Genomic DNA, 18,751 nt, shown 5'->3' with positions numbered 1-18,751 from the left:
CCCAGGTGAACTACTTTGGAACTCACACAGGGAAGATCATTTTACCTCTGATAACCTTTCCCCTTATGAGAGGGCAACCAGACCGAGATCCAGGCAGCCTGGAAGGGTCTGATGATGTGCGTGGCATGTGAGGCTAGAAATATATCTCAATCTGGGCCTCTCCAATTGGCAAAGCTGACAATAGGATGGGCAGGGTATCATTGTTCCCAAACAGAGTGAGAATGAGGGAGTCAAACCAGGTCATAGGGAGTCAGTATCCTAAATCACTCTCATTGTCAGCCCAGACAAAGATCAATGTATTTGAGAAATACTTGGAAAAAGAATGCTCTTTGGCCTGTGCTAATTAAAGGGATCCTCCATAATCTCTCTCACTCTCTCTCCCCCATTCACTTCCTCCCCATTCATTCATTCATTCACTCCCCTCTCTCTCTCTCTCTCTCTCTCTCTCTCTCTCTCTCTCTCTCTCCCTCCCCATTCACTCCCTCTCTCACTGTCTTTTCAGCCTCTGCAGTCATCTGTGGAGCCAGCTAGGCTAAATTTCACATTTACACACTGTCATACTGCAGATACTTCACTCCATGCTGAGAGACTAACAATCCCTATGTGGGAGGAGGCACAGATACTATATTGAGTATGTGTGACAGAGAGAGGTAAGGAGAGGGGCAATGGCCTCCTCACTGAGTGTGACTGAAGGAGTAACTTTATCACTTTTTTATCAGTAAGTAACTCCTGTCTGGTCTGTCCTGGGGCTGTGGGATTCATCGTTCCCTCTGAGTCTGCTGGGACTAGGAGGACTACACATGGCTGGACGCACATCAAATGAGAACCCTGTCAACCCTGCTTACCACCTCTGCTTCTCATAATTAAATTGTGTTTGGAACTCTAACTCCATTGATTTTGTTAGTCCTGTGCTGGAAACAGTGTGGTGTGAGACAACACGACAGCCCGGCAGACAGACAGGCAAGGCCATGGCCCCTGTCCCCAGTCCCCTGAAGCCCAACCTGATGATGGAATACAGGCAGGCAGCAGCCTCATAGTTCATTCCCAGTGTCAGCGCCAGTCACACTGACCACTGGGGATGGAGGTAAGCTCCTCTGCTCCGTAATGAGCTCCGGCCCAACCCAGGTCATCCTTTGTCCCTGTGCTTCAGTGTACTTTACTGCTCTGCTCTGGTCATGGTCCGATGGGAGCCCAGCACAGCTGTGGCTTTTGCTCTGCTGACAAGGTGACTAATTAGGTGATTACAGTCATTAAGAGGATGGCCAGTGATCTCAGCATGTGCTCCAGGTGGACATCAGTGGCTGACTGAAGTGCATTCAACTCCAAAAGCTGCAAAAAGCAAAGCTAGCCATACTCAAGGCTAGCCATGACAATACCACCAGTTGAAAGCAGCAGAGTTAAATATAGAAATTGTGTTCAAAACAAATGTTAGAGATGTATCTGAATCACTCAGGTATTGTTATGCTGATGCATCTAGCCACACAATCCCCAAAGCACTGTGATCACATACACATTTAGCAGATGTTATTGTGGGTGTAACGAAATGCTTGTGTTTCTAGTGCAGTAATATCTAACAATTTCACAACAATACACACAGATCTAAGTAAAGGAATGGGATTAAGACTATAGAAATATATGGACGAGCAATATCAGAGTGGCTTAGACTAAGATACAGTATAATAGAATACAGTATATACATATGAGATGAGTAATGCAAAATATGTACACATTATTAAAGTGACTAGTGTTTAATTTATTAAAGTGGCAAGTGATTTCAAGTCTGCCTGTTTACCCCGTTATCATCCAGAAGGCGAGGTCAGTACAGGTGCATCAAAGCTGGGACCGAGAGACTGAAAAACAGCTTCTACCTCAATGCCATCAGACTGTTAAACAGCCATCACTAACATTGAGTGGCTGCTGCCAACATACTGACTCAAATCTCTAGCCACTTTAATAATAAAAAATTGGATGTAATAAATGTATCACTAGTCACTTTAAACAATGTCACTTTAAATAATGTTTACATACCCTACATTACTCATCTAATATGTATATACTATACTCTATGCGATCTATTGCATCTTGCCTATGCCGCACGGCCATCGCTCATCCATATATTTATATGTACATATTATTATTCATTCCTTTACACTTGTGTGTATAAGGTAGTTGTTGTGAAATTGTTACATTACTTATTAGATATTACTGCACGGTCGGAACTAGAAGCACAAGCATTTCGCTACACTCGCATTAACATCTGCTAGCCATGTGTATCTGACCAATAAAATTGTATTTTATTTTATTTGACCATGACAGTTTACAATCTAGTGTTACTCCAAGCAGTTTAGTCATCTCAACTTGCTCAATTTCCACATTATTTATTACAAGATTTCGTTTAGGGTTCAGTGAGTGTTTTGTTCCATGTACAACACTTTAAGTTTTAGAAGTATTTAGGGCTAACGTATTCCTTGCTACCCACTCTGAAACTAACTGCAGCTCTTTGTTGATTGTTGCAGTCATTTCAGTCGCTGTAGTAGCTGGCGTGTATAGTGTTGAGTCATCCGCATACATAAAAACTCTGGCTTTACTCAAAGTCAGTGGCATGTCGATAGTAAAAATTGAAAAAAATCGAGGGGCCTAAACTGCTACCCTGGGGAATTCCTGATTCTAACTGGATTATATTTGATAAGCTTCCATTAAAGAACACCCTCTGTGTTCTGTTAGACAAGTAACTCTTTATCCACATTATAGCAAGAGGTGTAAAGCCATAACATATACGTTTTTCCAGCAGCAGACTATGATCAATAATGTCAAAAGCTGCACTGAATTCTAACAAGACAGCCCCCACAATCATTTGATCATCAATTTCTCTCAGCCAATCATCAGTCATTTGTGCTTGTTGAGTGTCCTTCCCTGTAAGCATGCTGAAATTCTGTTGTCAATTTGTTTACTGTAAAATAGCATTGTATCTGATCAAACACATTTTTTCCCATAAGTTTAGGTTGGCTTTACTATTCTTAGGTAGCAGAATTACTTTAGGTTCCCTCCAGGCCTGAGGGCACACACTCTCTATGTCACGACTCCTATCGAAGGTGGCTCCCCTTACTGTTCGGGTGGCGCTCGGCGGTCGTCGTCACCGGTCTACTAGCTGCCACTGATTCTTTCCTCCCCCTCCTTGTCTGTTTATTGGTTACACCTGTTGTTAATGTGGTTATTAGTTGGGCTTTATTAGCCAACCGGCTCGCCTGCTCTTTGTGCGGGATTGTTCTATGTGTACTTGTCATGCCCGCATGTATGTCACGGCTGTTTTGTGTACGTGAGCTGTTTTTTGGATACAGTTTAGTTCCCCTGTGGTTTTGGGTATTTGTGTTGAGTGGCATCTGCTTTTTCACCTGGTCGGTGTATTAAAGACGTGCCTACTCTGAACTCTCTGTCTCCTGCATCTGACTCCTTCCTCCACTACACCCCGGACATTACACTCTAGTAGGCTTAAATTGAAGATGTGGCAAATAGGAGTGGCAATATTGTCTGCTATTATCCTCAGTCATTTTCCATCTAGATTGTCAGACCCTGGTGGCTTGTCATTGTTGATAGACAACAATAATTTTTTCACCTCTTCCACACTGACACGGAATTCAAATGTACAATTCTTTTCTTTCATAATTTAGTCCGGTATACTTGGATGTGTAGTGACAGCGTTTGTTACTGGCATGTCATCCCTAAGTTTGCTTATCTTGCCAATGAAAAAGTCACTAAAGTAGTTTGCAATATCAGTGGGCTTTGTGATGAATGAGCCCTCTGATTCAATAAATGAAGGAGCCGAGTTGGCTTTTTTCAAAAAATTTAAATTAAGGTGCCCCAAAGTTTTTTACTATCATTCTTATATAATTACTTTTTGTTTCATAGTGTGTATTATTTAGTTTAGTCACATGGTTTCTTAAATTGCAGTAGGTTTGCCAATCAGTTGGGTTGCCAGACTTAATTGCCATACTTTTGCCTCATCCCTCTCAACCATATATTTTTTTATTCCTCATCAATTCAAGGGGTTTTAACAGTTTTTACAGTCATTTTCTTAATGGCTGCATGCTTATTAGTAACTGGAATAAGTTTCATAAATGTGTCAAGTGCAGCGTCTGGTTGCTCTGCATTACACACCACAGACCAGCAAATATTATTTACATCATCAACATATGAATCACTACACAACTTATTGTATGACCTCTTCTACACTATATTAGGCCCAGCCTTTGGAACTTTGGTTTTCCTAAATATGGCTATTATATTGTGATCACTACATCCTATGGATTTGGATACTGCTTTAAAGCAAATATCTGCAGCGTGAGTAAAAATGTGATCAATACATGTTGATGGTTTCATTCCTGGGCTGTTTGTAACTACCCTGGTAGGTTGACTGACAACCTGATCCAGGTTGCAGGCACTGGTTACAGTTTGAAGTTTTTGCCTGAGTGGGCAGCTTGATGAAAGCCAGTCAATATTTAAATCACCCAGAAAATATACTTCCCTGTTGATATCACATACATTAGCATGTCACGCCCTGACCATGTCACGCCCTAACCATAGAGAGCCCGTCGGGGTTCTAGGGGGTGTTCTAGTCTTTCATTTCTATGTTGGTGTGAGTATAGTTCCCAATTGGAGGCAGCTGATGATCATTGCCTCGAATTGGGGATCATACTTGGTGTAGCCCTTTCCCACCTGCGTGGTGGGATATTGTTTTGTTTTGGTTTAGTGCTATGTGCGCTACGAACTGCACATTTATTTATTCTTTGTTGTTTTTTTGAAGGGTCACTTTAATAAATATGTGGAACTCTACTCACGCTGCACCTTGGTCCGCTCATTATGTATACAACGAACGTGACAGAATATCCCACCACTACAGGACCAAGCAGTGTGCCATGGAGGAAAAGGAGAGCTGGACATGTGAGGAAATAATGAGTGGATGCGAGACCCTTATAGGAGTATAGGAGGACAGCGGTGACGCCGGGGTCCGCGGCCACAGAAACCCCAATATTTTTTTTTGGGGGGGGCACAAGGGGCGGTCGGTTGAGCCGAGGAGAGAGCCAGAGACTGTCGGGGAGTCGATTGAACTGTTGGAGGAGGGAGATCGGAGATGTTGGTTAGGTGTATTCTGCAGAGCATTCGGCCTGAAGAGCACCTCCTCAGCCCGGTACGTCCTGTGCCGGCTCCCCGCACTCGCCCTGAAGAGCGTGTCATCAGTCCGGTGAAACCTGTGCCGGCTCCACGCACCAGGACTCCGGTGCGCCTTCCCAGCCCGGTACGTCCTGTGCCGGCTCCCCGCACTCGCCCTGAAGAGTGTGTCACCAGCCCTGAGTCCTCTGCGCCGGTGCCCAGTCCAGGCACGGTGTCCAGTCCCGCTCCATGGCCGGAGCCTTCCTCTGCGCTGGTGCCCAGTCCAGGCACAGCATCCAGTCCCACTCCAGGGTCTGAGCCTTCCTCTCTCCTTCCTCTGCAGCCCAGCCTCATGGCTGGATCCGCAGTCTGAGCGGGTGCTACGTCCCGCACCAGCGCTGTCACTGACGCTAGTTGCCCACCCTAACCCTCCCCATTCAGGTTCAGGTTTTGCGGTCGGGGTCCGCACCTTTGGGGGGGGGGGGGGGGGGGGGGGGCACTGTCACGCCCTGAACCCTCTGGGTTCTCTATGGTGTTTTAGGTCAGGGCGTGACTAGGGAGTGTTCTAGTCTTTAATTTCTATGTTGGTGTGACTATGGTTCCCAATTGGAGGCAGCTGATGATCGTTGCCTGTAATTGGGGATCATACTTGGTGTGGCCCTCTCCCACGTATGTGGTGGGATATTGTTTTGTTTTGGATTAGTGCTATGTGCGCTACGAACTGCACGTTCGTTTATTCTTTGTTGTTTTTTTGAAGGTTCACTTTAATACATATGTGGAACTCTACTCACGCTGTGCCTTGGTCCGCTTATTATGTATACGACAAATGTGACATAGCAAGCATTTCACACATGTTATCCAGATACTGACTGTTAGCACTTGGTGGTCTATAGCAGCTTCCCACAAGAATGGGCTTTAGGTGAGGCAGATGAACCTGTAGCCATATTACTTCAACAGTATTTAACATTAGATCGTCTCTAAGCTTTACAGGAATGTGGTTCTGAATATAGACTTCAAAACCGCCTCCATTGGCATTTCTGTCTTTTTGGTAGATGTTATAACCATGTATTGCTACCACTGTATTATCTGTACAGGAATGTGGTTCTTCCTCTGCGCCGGTGCCCAGTCCGGTGCCCAGTCCGGTGCCCAGTCCGGTGCCCAGTCCGGTGCCCAGTCCGGTGCCCAGTCCGGTGCCCAGTGAGTTTCAGAGATAGTCAGAATGTGAATGTCATCTGTTTTTTGTTTTTTTTAACTCTGTTTATTAAGTTTTACACACACAGACACACACACACACACACACACACACACACACACACACACACACACACACACACACACACACACACACACACACACACACACAGACACACACACACAGACACACACACACACACACACACACACACAGACACACACACACAGACACACACACACACACACACACACACACACACACACACACACACAGACACACACAGACACACACAGACACACACACACACACACACACACACACACACACACACACACACAGACACACACAGACACACACAGACACACACACACACACACACACACAGACACACACAGACACACACAGACACACACACACACACACACACACACACACACACACACACACACACACACACACACACACACACACACACACACACACAGACAAGACAAAGCAATATAAATAATATACTCAACTAGAAAAAAATAATAAAAAATAAAAAATAAAAAAATGGCTTTAAAGATACCAGACTTTAGACAAGTTAAACATACCAGGCAGAAGGCTATAGAGGTTAAAGGGAAATCTATAGTACAGGGACAGAGTTAACACCTCACCATTGTTCCTGTAAACAGTCAAGGGATAAGGGTGGAGAAATGCAACCACTCACAGAGAGTCATGGCCACAGACCGACCATCCACTGGACAGATTTTTTTTTACAATGCTTTAAAATAAAAAAATAAAATGATTATTCATGTAGGCGTGAACAAAATGTAGAAATAACTGGGGAAAACAAGCTCACACTTCAGTCTCTGCCCGAGCAAGATGAACAAGGCATCTGCGGATCACAATCAATAAGCACATGGACCTTAATGCCCCCCCCCCAGCAAAAACACAGAGAGAGGCTCCTCCAACCCTTAAGTCACAGACTTATTTTAGTATTAATTGGAATGCCATCAGAGGATGGATTGTTTAAAGTAAGACCGGAATGGAGCCCAAGCCTTATCAAACAGTTTGGGGTTCCCACGTGAATTGAATTTGATTTTTTCTAGTTTCAGAGAGCACAACACATCCCTCACCCAATATTTATAAGATGGGGGAGCTGCCATCTTCCAGTTCTGTAGTATTAGCCGTCTAGCTAAAAGAGTAGCATAAGCAACAGTGTCCGACTGGATTCTTGATAGGGGGGTACCCATGGGCAGTACTCCAAAAAGGGCTGTAAGGGGAGACGGATCTATAACAGTGTCATATATATCAGAGAAACATTTAAATATTAATTCCCAGAAACCTGACAGTTTATGACAGCCCCAAAACATATGCAACAGTGTGGCTGGTTCCACTTTACATCTGACACAGGTAGGATCAAAATCAGAGAATATTCTTCCAAGGTTGGCCCCCGACCAGTGGATACGGTGAACCACCTTGAATTGAATGAGGCTGTGTCTAGTGCTAAAAGAGGACGAGTGCACCCTGTGCAGCACAGATTCCCAGGCGTCTTCCCCAAGTTCCTCCCCCAAATCCTTTTCCCATCGAGTCTTTAAAGGCACCAAAGAAGGGTTCTGTAAGTCATGAATGATTGCATATACATCTGAAATTGTGCCCCTAGGAAGCTTGTTCAGCTCCAAGATGCTCTCTATAGCTGTATTCGCAGGCCTATTGGGAAATCCAGGTGTGTTAGCCCTGACAAAGTTTCTAGTCTGGAGATAGCGGAAAAAGTGGGATTGGGGGAGATTGAACTTTTCCTGCAGCTGAGAAAAAGAGGCAAATGTATCATCACAGAATAATTGGGCCTGAATGTCATCTGTTACAAGCAAGTTATTGACTTCATGGACCTTGTTATTAGGCTACATATATTAATATGGACAATTTTTTTGCACTTGTCTGGGTTTCTTGATTGATTTTAATGCTTCACTGGGAAGCTTATCAGAGGTAGACTTACTCATGTTAATTACATTGGAGCTGATAGGGCAGGGTGAGCTGCATAATGTGGTCTTCCTACAATTGCACACCGCCTCAGTGCTAACAGTGTAACTCTGGTTTATAGGCTCATGATTACTGCTTACAACAGCTGTAGGATAAACAGATGTATTCGGTGCAATTAGGGATACATAAATTAATTGAATTACATTGTGTTTGCCAATGCCCCTAAGATCATGTACATTTGATGCAGCATTGTCCTTGATGATCTTTTTGGCCTTCCTGTGACATCGGGTGCTGTAGGTGTCCTGGAGGTCAGGTAGTTTGCCCCAGGTGATGTGTTGGGCAGACCGCACCACCCTCTGGAGAGCCCTGCGTTTGCAGGCGGTGGAGTTGCCATACTAGGCGGTCATACAGCCCGACAGGATGCTCTCAATTGTGCATCTGTAAAAGTTTGTGAGGGTTTTAGGTGCCAAGCCAAATTTCTTCAGCCTCCTAAGGGTGGACCATTTCAGCTTGTTAGTGATGTGTATGCCGAGGAACTTGAAGCATTCCACCTTCTCCACTGCGGTCTCATCAATGTGGATAGGGGGGTGCTCCCTCTGCTGTTTCCTGAAGTCCACGATCATCTCCTTTTTGTTGATGCTGAGTGAGAGGTCATTTTCTTGGCACAACACTCCCAGAGCCCTCACCTCCTCCTTGGAGGCTGTCTCGTCATTGTTGGTAATCAAGCCTACTACTGTTGTGTCATCTGCAAACTTGATGGAGTTGAAAGTGTGTGTGGCCACGGAGTCATGGGTGAACAGCGAGTACAGGAGGGGGCTGAGCATGCACCCTTGTGGGGCCCCAGTGTTAAGGATTAGTGAAGTGGAGGTGATGTTTCCTACCTTCAGCACCTGGAGGCAGCTCGTCAGGAAGTCCAGGACCCAGTTGCACAGGGCGGGGTTCAGACCCAGGGCCTCGAGCTTAATGATGAGCTTGGAGGGTACTATGGTATTGAATGCTGAGCTATAGTCAATGAACAACATTTTACATAGGTATATTCCTCTTGTCCAGATGGGATAGAGCAGTGTGCAGTGAGATGGCGATTGCATCGTCTATAGATCTATTTGGCGGTAAGTAAATTGAAGTGGGTCTAGGTTGTTAGGTAAGGTACAGGTGATATGATCCTTGACTAGCCTCTCAAAGCACTTCATGATGACAAAAGTGAGTGCTACGGGGCGATAGTCATTTAGCTCAGTTACCTTTGCTTTCTTGTGTACAGGAACAATTGTGGCCACCTTGAAGCGTGTGGGGACTGCACACTGGGATAGGGAGAGATTGAAAATGTCAGTAAACATACCAGCCAGCTGGTCTGCGTATGCTCTGAGGACGTGGATAGGGATGCCGTCTGGGCCGGCACCATTGCTAGGGTTAACACGCTTAAATGTCTTACTCACGTCGGCTATGGAGAAAGAGAGTCCAGGGTCCTTGGAATCAGGCCAGTCACCTTGCCATGGTTAAATGTGATGGTTTGCGCTTTCAGTTTTGCATGAACACTGCCAAATACCCACGGTTTCTGGTTAGGGTAGGTTTTAATAGTCACAGTGGGTACAACATCTACTATACACTTCCTGATAAACTCAGTCACCGTATCAGTATATTCGTCAATGTTATTCTCAGAGTCTATCCCAGTCCGAGTGATCAAAACAATATTGAAGTGTGGATTCGATTGGTCAGACCAGCGTTGAATAGTCCTTAGCACAGGTACTTCCTGTTTGAGTTTATGCCTATAGGAAGGGAGGAGCAAAATAGAGTTGTGATCAGATTTTGCCGAAGGGAGGGCGGGGGAGGGCCTTGTAGGCATCCCACAAGTTGGAGTAGCAGTGGTCGAGTGTTTTACTGTAGCAGCGCGAGTACTGCAGTCAATATGTTGATAGGACTTCGGTAGCATTTTCCTCAAATTTGCTTTGTTAAAATCCCCAACTACAATAAATGCGGCCTCGGGATATGTGGTTTCCAGTTTGGGGCCATCGTGGTATCGGCTTGAGGGGAATATACATGGCTGTGACTATAACCGAAGATAAATCTCTTGGGAGGTAATACGATCGGCATTTGATAGTGAGGTATTCTAGGTCGGGTGAACAAAAATGACTTGAGTTCCTGTATGTTATCACAATAACACCATGAGTAGTTAATCATGAAACATACACCCCCTTGCTTCTTCTTCTCGGAGAGATATGTATTACTGTCTGCGCGATGAACTGAGAAACCAACTGGCTGTATGGACTCAGACAGTATATCCCGAGAGAGCCATGTTTCCGTGAAACAGAGTATGTTACAATCCCTGATGTCCCTCAGGAAGGAAATTCTCACCCTCAGCTCTTCAACTTTATTATCCAGAGACCGAACATTATCGAGTAATATACTCGGATCTGGTGGGTGTTGTGTGCGCCTCCCGAGTGGGACTAGAAGTCCATTGTGAGCACCTCTTCTCCGCCAGCGATGTTTTGGGTCAGCCTTTGGAATCAGTTCAATTGTCCTGGGTGGTACGAACAAAGGAAAGTTGTATTCCTGGTCGTAATGCTGGTAATGCTGATGAGTTACCGCCCCTCTGATATCCAAAGTTCTTCCCGGCTGTATGTAATAACACAAAAACATTTCTGGCCTAATAATGTAAGAAATATTACATAAAAAAACGAAATACTGCAATGTTGCTTAGGGGCTAGAGGCTCGTATGCCCTCTCTATCGACGCCAGATCCTTGACAATACCAGACCAGATCCATGACATTCTCCTTGTATCATCACTGAGGCATCCTACTGTCATGACGTTGGCCTGGGGGTAGGTTTATGACAGTCATAAATACCTCTTCCCCCCTTTTTCCTCTCTCTACCCGACTGATGTTACATTTGCAAAACCCTTGGTTAACATAGAGATTCTGGGAACATCAGAAGGTGGGGGGAAATGAACAATATTCTGGTAATCCGACAAATTGAACATATGCGGTGCTACTTAATGAATATGATGTCAGTTCGGTAGTCATCTGAGACATTCTCATCAATGATAAGATGACATAAACTCTACAGTGGAAAGTCTACAGACCAGAGATTCACATAGAATTGTTGTTCAATTTAACTGTTTGAATATGAAATTATTCGTGATGGGATGAAATGTGATTTTAGCTTCTAAAATGTGAGATTTGGGTTTTCATAAGGTAGGGCTCTGCTCAATCAGTGGCCCACCCCTGTGAAGGGACATGGGCTATACAACTTTTCAAACACGCCCTCCTCTAACCTTCCTATATAAAGCCTTGACGACAATATAACCATCTGTTCCGAGGATGTGAGGACAACGGTCTGATGTCAGAATGGTTCAGTTAATAACTACAGAACGAAGCCAACATCAGCGTGAGCTTTGGTTGCGAATGGTATGAACTTTGAACTCTTATTCACTTCAGAAGTGATACCTCCTAGCCGTTGAGTTAGCAACAGCAGCTGCAAACGCAGGTTAGGAAGGAACAGACAGAGTATCCCATCTACCACACAATGACGTTACTACAACGTATTCAATTGACCACCAGAGACATTCTTCAAAGGCAACACGGCCTTCCATCTACCACCAACCTACTGAAGCGCAGCTCAGAGTAAATATGTATTGCATTTTCCTTTTCCAAATGGGCGGTAATTTAGAATGCATAAGATACTGTATTTACGATAGCACAGCTTCGCCCTTTGTTCCTCAGTCTTCCCGCTCTTTCACTCAAACCCAGCCCCTTTTCTTTTGTGTAACCAGCTGTCATATCTGTTCCGCCCGCTAGGGACGTTTTCCATTATGACGTAATTTGTAATCAAATTATGATTGAATTATGTGTATGTGTAATTCTGTGTGATTAGTTAGGTATTTAGTAAATAATTAATTAAACCCAATGTTGTATTGCTGATTCAACTTGTTAGCCTGGGTTCGTGCAGATAACCAGAAATGTACAACTTTCAGATGAGACTGAATTAAGATGACGATTAATATTGACTGCTATTGATGTAAAATATTAATAGGTCTTTAAGAGTTTATTCTGAAGATAACAACTCTATAAATATTATTTTGTGGTGCCCCGACTCTCTAATGAATTACATTTAAATGATTAGCTCAATCAGGTCATATTAATTACGGAGAAATGATTTTATAGAATAGCATGTCATATCACTTAATCCGGCATAGCCAAAGACACTACACTACACACTTGAATTCACCCGGGGGACACTACTCTGGCCAATCCCCTGTGCTCATACTTAACCAATTCTATCGACCCTTGATTAGATGAGAATTACCTCCAGACTATAGGGAAGGCTCACAACTGCAAGGGACATTACTCACTCAATGAGTCTCATCTTATTGATTAATAGCATGAATATATGGACCCTGAGTGGAGGCCCTCTTGACAGATTAACTAGATCACAGTTTAGTGAATGTACTCTCAAATGCAAATGCAGAAAGCTAGATGCCGCAAATCAGCAAGCCTCTACGGCGGGAGTGATGGGAGAGGAAGGGAGGGATGGAAGGGAGTGAGGGAGGGATGGGGTGAAGAGGACAGGACACACTGAGGCGCGAAAGAGTTTCCTCTTCAATCCACTCAACTAGACGCTCAAGGGAGGCATTTGTTAGTGCTATGTGTTGTCGCTGAGAAGCATTAACCTACATGATTAGATGGTATTCACAGCCCCATGCATTATCATGTCATCAGATATGAGGGGAAACTGGAGAGGGAATGTGATGAATTGGCATCGAGTCATTAAAAAGAATGGGAAGGGAAAGTGCACATCGCTTTAGACCGCTCCCTCCCTATGTCAGTCTTCAACACATAATCTTCCTAAATTATGATGATGCACGTAGATTTAAAGGTAAGTGTTCTGGTGGAGACAAATTATCCTTGACTAGTAATGTGGGTGCTGGTGATTGGGGAGTTTCTCCCTAAGGTATCTACAGTAACCTATATAACTATAACAGGGCCCATTGGGGATATCAAGTTGGTCATATTTTATTTAAAACCTGCAGCTGTCCGGTATTGTGGGGATGGGATTGGCACACCAGTTGAACAGGGCACGATTGGTGCGATTATCAAAAGGGGCGGATGTGTGTGTGTGTGCCTCCCCCTCCAGCTGCCTGCTGTCTAGCATGCATTAAACAGAACAGGAGCTTAGACAAGAAGTGTAAAGACTTCTGCTCAACAAATCTTGTTCATTGTTGTGTTAGAGGTCTGTATTTTCTACAACCTCCACCAGAGTCACCTCGTGGTAATGGAGGTCATACAATCAAATGGGATTTATCTAACTAGCCTAGACACCACTCTGTCTGGGTCACCACTCAAACTGAATGCTCAGTGAATACTCAGCTTTCTCGACTGTCCTCATGAGGCCTAAGAGTACATGCTCAGTGACTTACAGTACTCCCAAAATAACCAGACCCCATTCCGATGTATAATCCGAAACACTCAAGTAATCAGGATCTTAAGCACTCCCAATAGCAATTGAATAAGTGAGTTCCACCCTCACCTTCTTTCTGTGTCATTAGAGATGCCAAGAGGACTACAGGGACCAGTTTGAAAGGTAAGACACACTGACACTGGTGCCCAAATCCACAATTGTTCTCACTGGGGCTGGGTTCAGCTTTCCCCTCAAGACCTGCTGCCTGCATTCTTGCATTTGGGCGGATGGCAGCCATTACAGAGGAACTCAGGAGTAAGACATCCTGGTAATGAGGTCCTACTTCAGCTCCCCCTCCTCATCACTCACCATCACTTTATGACTTCATGACACAGCGCTCTGGGGCCTGAACGGGAACAGGGCGTCGGCAGCAGTCAGAGGAGATACCCATGGTGTTCACTGACTCGCACACACACACGCATACATGCATGCATACTCACACACACATGCCCACACCACCTCATGAACACTCTCTAACACACAATCAAATTGTTATACACACACAAATGGAGTACTTTAACATGGTTTATAGCTGAGTTATGTCCTTGGGGAAGTGTTATTTCCAAAAGCAAGACTAACACAAAAACATGTCATTCAGAAGAGTCTGTATGGTTATATATTCAGCATGGCAGTGAAGAAGATTTACAACTATTTCACTGCAAGAAGAACATTGAAGAATGTTGAAGAACATTATGTTCATGATTGATCATTAACCACTAGAGGGCACTTGGCAGACATACGCTGAGGGATAAAAAAACAACACAACCTACATGGAAGGAGTTTACTATGTAGTGTGTGTCAAGTTACCATTATCACTGCTAACCATAAGAGGAAAAACAACACACACACACACACACACACACACACACACACACACACACACACACACACACACACACACACACACACGCACGCACACACTCTGACGGCTGCTGAGAGAAAGGATGACTGAGGCTCTGATGGATTTAAGAGGGATGCGACAGCATACTGTGTCTGTTTTAAACCTGCTCTGGTAAATCTGAGTATCAAGCTGCTATTCTTATTCAGTGACAACTTTCAGTCCTTTATAATGGAGATGGAGTCAGTCTGGGACATCCTTCCTATGACTTCTTAGTAAGTCATACATGGCCAGCCTTCCTAAATGATTTATAGCAGTGATGAATGCATTTAATAAATACAGAAGAATGTTTGTCTTATTTCTCAAAAATACAACTTTCTCACATACAAACCCAAAAAGGGCTTTTCATGACTATGGGTTTCTTATCTGCCTGCAGGTAGAGGCTGATATAATCGAACATAATGTCTTACTGAGTGCAGCGAGAGCACTGTTCAGAGCGGCACTGTTCAGAGCAGGACTGTTTAGAGCGGCACTGTTCAGAGCAGGACTGTTCAGAGCGGCACTGTTCAGAGCGGCACTGTTCAGAGCAGGACTGTTCAGAGCAGGACTGTTCAGAGCGGCACTGTTCAGAGCAGGACTGTTCAGAGCGGCACTGTTCAGAGCAGGACTGTTCAGAGCGGCACTGTTCAGAGCGGCACTGTTCAGAGCGGCACTGTTCAGAGCAGGACTGTTCAGAGCGGCACTGTTCAGAGCGGCACTGTTCAGAGCAGGACTGTTCAGAGCGGCACTGTTCAGAGCGGCACTGTTCAGAGCAGCACTGTTCAGTGGCTAGAAGGAATTCCCTTCCTTTGGTGTCCCGCTATATTAGCATGCGCTACAGACATGTTTGGAATGAACCCCCACATCCCCTCTTAATTAAATTCAGCAGCAATACGGGCCCAACGTTACCCTCTGATGGTCTTTCATCTTTCATAGTCTGTATTTATTGACCCTGTTCACATCCCCCCCATCTTCACCCCTCCCCCTATCTCTTTTCAGCATATTATAAGCCCTTTCCAAAGCTCTTATAAGATTGCTTTACACAGAAATATTACATTTCAGATTATAATGTGCTGTGTCAAAGGTAATCTATTTCATGCTTAAACACTGCTTGGCCAAAAACTGTACAGACAGTGGTAGAGTGGCCTAGATACATTAGGGTCCGGTGAGACAATAAGCACTCCCAATCTCTTACTACTCTCTAGTACTATGTTAAATCACTCATGTTTCACCCTGTGGCAGTGGTAAAATAATAATTTATCTGTAATCAGACTGGGTTGTGAGTGTGTCTGTTTGTACCTGTGAAAAGGACATGTGTGAGACACACACACAGCTCCTTGCCCGCCCTACGCCACCCTGGCAAAAGGAAAGATGTCTGATAAGTGCAGGCCTTCTTTCCAAACACTCCATTTCTCTAGCACCCTCTCCATCTGTTACCTTGCCTGTATTTACAGGGAACACATCTTTCTCTCATGCTGCCAAGGATGGAATATTACATTGCCCTCCTCAATATTAATTATGTTACCAGATGGCCTGATCCACAGCCATGACATTAGGCTTCCTCAGTGCCATATATGTTACTGCCTGATGTAGCAGTTTACTGAAGGAATCCCAATTGTGGCTACAACAGCAGTATGGCACATTGAGCATAGACATATGTGGGGGGGGGGGGGGGGGGGTAAACTCACCATAGACTTCTGGTCCTGGAGAAGGTCTTGTCGACACTAGAAAGAGAAAGACCAAAGAGAGATATCAGATCAGACTTCTTGTCTCCCACCATCTTCACTGGTCTGGTTTAATCAATGGGTTCCACTGAGTGTCAAGTCATACCAGACTAAAGAAGAGTCTAGAACAATGCCGTAACCAAATGACTGACTCAGTTGGTAGAGCGTGGCGCTTGCAATGCCAGGGTTGTGGGTTCCATTCCCATGTGGGACCAGTATGAAGATTTTTATTTTTTTTTACCTTTATTTTACTAGGCAAGTCAGTTAAGAACAAATTCTTATTTTCAATGACGGCCTAGGAACAGTGGGTTAACTGCCTGTTCAGGGGCAGAACGACAGATTTTGTACCTTGTCAGCTCAGGGGTTTGAACTTACAACCTTCCGGTTACTAGTCCAACGCTCTAACTACTAGGCTACCCTGCCGCCCCGTATGCACTCACTACTACACTCTGGATAAGAGCATCTGCTAAATGACTCAAATGTAAACAGAGTTTCATCTAAAAAGGTGAAAGCATCAGGGACTTTGGCTGAGGACTAATTTGGCTGAAAATAATATCTACGACATTCACATGCCTGTAAAAATCATCATTTAGAACGAGAATCTAATCATAGTCTGTATTTAAAACAGCATAAACCTCCATGAACCCATGGCACCAGATTAATGGGTCAATAATTTCATCTCCCTCTGCCTGACAACCAGCCGATGGGCACACTCTCAGGTTGAGGCTGGCACCATCTCCTAGGTGAGTAGGCAGTCTGGCTGAGGTGCCAGTCAGACAGTCAGAGCCCATTGTAGTGCCCAAGATATGAGAAAAGCCACAGCGGATAGGATGACGAGAATCATAGAATTAGAAATTAGAATACTATAATGGACATGAACCTTCTTATGATGGGATAAAGGTCAGCCATTTTGGTCAGGTGGTGGATCAACCATTGTTTTCCTGTGCTGTGATAAGATATTGTGTAAATCAATGAGTTTGAAGAATTTATCTGCACTGCATGTTTGTTAGCTAGCTAGCCAGCCAGTTTTAGAGGAATTATTCAAATTAAATGCCAATATGCCAACAGAAAATGTAGTCAATCCACAGCCATACACTGGCTGAAATCAATTGATGATGGGACTTAGACAAGATTTAAATGCAACTAGTACTGATATTGTATCATATAATAGCACTCACATCTTTCCAAGAAAACATTGAGACATGCATGCCTAGCTTCCAATATATGTTTTTTTTACATTTCTGGTCTGTTTACATATATTTTAGAGGCTATTCATACAGAAAATGTGTATAAACTGTATTTATAATGATATGACAATATTTTAGGTTGACAATAATTATATTACACAATTTCTGATATATCACATGCTTTAAAATCAGGACTTTGTCTCTACGGCCATTCATTCCAATTAGACTAGTTTGTCACGCCCTGGTCTTAGTATTTTGTGTTTTCTTTATTTAGTTGGTCAGGCCAGGGTGTGACATGGGTTTATTTTGTGGTGTGTTTTTGTATTGGGGTTTTTCGTAGGTTTTGGGATTGTGGCTTAGTGGGGTTTTCTAGCATAGTCTATGCTGTCTGAATTGGTTCTCAATCAGAGGCAGGTGATTATCGTTGTCTCTGATTGGGAACCATATTTAGGCAGCCATATTCTTTGAGTGTTTCGTGGGTGATTGTTTATGTCTCTGTGTTTGTTTGCACAAGATAGGCTGTTTAGGTTTTCGCGTTACGTTTTTGTATTGTTCGTGTTTTTTCGTCTTCATTAGACATGTATCAGAATTACCACGCTGCATTTTGGTCCGATCCTTGCTACACCTCTTCGTCAGAGGAGGAGAGAGTTTGGATTTCTCCCAGGCCACAATGGCTGTCACCAACCCATTCGGAAACTTAAAGGGTATATGACAGCCCCTCTAGTAATTTAATAGGATCTCTATGGATGAGATAGAGCAACAGCCCATTTTATTCTCTTGGCTATTTTCCATGGAATTGTTTTTGGTGTTTGCACAGAGAGAGATAGTGGTTCAAATTCTGACTACATTTACCATGCTGCATACAAATCAAACCGGGCAAACGCTCTGCCTGGATCAATCACAGGAGCCGTCATTGAGTAAATGCTGAATAAATGCTTAATACGGTCAATCAATCAACTGCTAATCACCACTTATCCCTGCCCCCCTGAATCCTAAGCCAATCAAACAAATGTCTGTCATTCATAGCAAATCAAACTCAAACAAAAGCCATCCATCAGAAAGTATCAGAGAGAGAGAGAGATGAAATAAAAGGTACAGGTACCCTTCACACACCCCATCAACAGGAGATTAGTCTTTAGAACACAACAGGTATTTTCTAGGTTAATATAGGATGGCACAGCAGATTGAATATGCTTTTGTAGTGAA

At 44.0% G+C, this 18,751-nt stretch overlaps 1 protein-coding gene across 4 annotated transcripts in view; it reads right to left on the bottom strand.

Moving 5' to 3' along the window:
• Positions 1-18,751, bottom strand: part of LOC109896808 (rap1 GTPase-activating protein 1-like) — a 131,822-nt gene that overhangs the window by 49,225 nt on the left and 63,846 nt on the right. For all 4 annotated transcript variants that reach the window (XM_031808927.1, XM_031808834.1, XM_031808706.1 and 1 more), the window contains one exon: positions 16,323-16,358. The gene's annotated coding sequence lies outside the window, so the exon portion shown is untranslated. The remainder of the gene's footprint in view (positions 1-16,322; positions 16,359-18,751) is intronic.

The sequence above is a fragment of the Oncorhynchus kisutch genome, linkage group LG1 (genome assembly GCF_002021735.2).
Source record: "Oncorhynchus kisutch isolate 150728-3 linkage group LG1, Okis_V2, whole genome shotgun sequence".
Classification (NCBI taxonomy): domain Eukaryota; kingdom Metazoa; phylum Chordata; class Actinopteri; order Salmoniformes; family Salmonidae; genus Oncorhynchus; species Oncorhynchus kisutch.
This window is presented reverse-complemented; position numbering and strand designations above follow the sequence as displayed.